The following is a 2,005-nucleotide window of genomic DNA, read 5'->3' as shown; positions in this document are numbered from 1 at the left end:
CAGTTGTGAAGATTTTTGTTTTCTTTACATTGAGGGTGTAATCCATTTTCATCAGTAAGTGCTTTAAGTCTTCTTTGTTTTAGCAAGCAAGGTTGTGTCATCTGCATATTGCAGGTTCTTAATAAGTCTTCTTCCAATCCTGATGCCATATTCTTCTTCACGTACTCCAGTTTCTCAAGTTATTTGCTCAGCATACAGATTGAATAATTACGGTGAAAGGATACAACCCTGACGAACACCTTTCCTGACTTTAAACTGTGCAGTACCCCTTGTTCTGTTCGAAAGACTGCCTCTTGGTCTGTGTACAGGTTTCACATGACCACAATTAAATGTTCCGGAATTCCATTGTTTTCCATAATTTGTCATCCATTAGGAAGGTACATATGAGTAATCTAGAAATATGAGGCACAATCCCTTTCCCTGAAGGGATTATAATATATTTAGAAAGATAATGCTAAATGCAGGGGTGAATTATCCAATAGGCAAGGTAAGCACGGGCTTACTTGTGCTTCCTTACTAATCTATAGTGAAGAACTTCACATGGGTTTCACCACATGATGTGAAATTATTCACTATAGATTAGCAAGTAAGCAAGCCCATGTGAAATTGTTCACTACAGATTAGTAAGGAAGCACAAGTAAGCCCGTGCTTACCTTGCTTACTGGGTCATCCAACCTTGTTAACGATTGTAAATCTAAAAAGAGGGTTTGATTCTTTAGGAAGGTTCTGTGGGGCTGGGGGAGAGACAGATTCCAGTCATACCTAGAAGTGGAATCTTTGATGTGGTGAAAAAATATGAAATTGTTCACTACAGATGATCTGGTAAGCAAGGAAAACACTGTGCTTACCTTGCCTATTGGATAATCTGCCCCTGGCTAAATGTTTAAATAAAATAATAATAACAATAGTTCAAAACAGAGTTGTTTGCAAAGGCTTCTGAGTGCAAAGGATAGGTGATTTTGAATTAGGACCAAAAAAAAAAAAAAACCCAAACCCATTGCCATCGAGTCGATTCCAACTCGTAGTGACCCTGTAGGACAAAGTAGAATGCTCCATAGGGTTTCCAAGGAGAACCTGGTGAGTTCAAACTGCCGAACTTTTGATTAGCCAGCTAGGTCTAATTACCCAAGATGATGGAAGTGAGTAAATGAATTTGGGCTAATTAACCTGAGTATCAGTTTCTTCTTTGGTATAATGTTTCTTCTACATACCTTATTGAACTCTATCTTGAAATACACATTGAGCATCTGTGTGTAGTCAGCAAGTCGATGAATTTGTTGTTATCTATTCTGATGATCTTCAGATGCACACATCTCCTATTTTCAGCAACAGGCCACCTACTGTATTCCCTGAATAAGTAGGAAGTGCTGCTATTGTGGAGACATGAGAACTCCTGGGATAGTCACCTTTAAGCTCCAAAAAGCAAAGATCTTTTTCTGTTTTTTTCACCGATGAATCCAAAGAGCCTGACAATAGTAAATGGTCAATAAATGTTTCTTAAAGAAAAAATAGAATGTCACCAGAAGTTCAATGAATGCTTCTAGTTACCATCTCAGATTTTTGAACAATGCACCAGAGACCACAGCACAACTCTACGTACTAAGAATGTCATATATTTGTAGTGTTTGTCTTTAAGTTTTGTAGAGTGATTCTATACAACCTATAAAGGACAAGGATCAGTTTGTCTTTTTGGATGGCCAAGAAAGTAGTAGAGGCTATAACTAAAGAGAAAGGAAACTATCAAGGGATAGAGTGGATGGAGTCAGGAGAGGAGAGAAGCATTTAACAGTACCGTTAAATGCTGAATTGAGTGGTACCGATTGCTAGCCCCGTTAGAATTTATTGAAGAGAAAAAAAAAAAATCCTTTGCCATCAAGTCGACTCTGACTCATAGCAATCCTATAGGACAGAGTAGAGCTACCCCGTAGGGTTTGCAAGGATCAGCTGGTGGACTCGAACTGCCAGCCTTTTGATTAGCAGTGTAGCTCTCAATCACTGTGCCACC

The sequence above is a fragment of the Trichechus manatus genome, unplaced genomic scaffold, assembly GCF_000243295.1.
Source record: "Trichechus manatus latirostris isolate Lorelei unplaced genomic scaffold, TriManLat1.0 scaffold00006, whole genome shotgun sequence".
Lineage (NCBI taxonomy): Eukaryota > Metazoa > Chordata > Mammalia > Sirenia > Trichechidae > Trichechus > Trichechus manatus.
Note: the sequence above shows the minus strand (reverse complement) of the source record.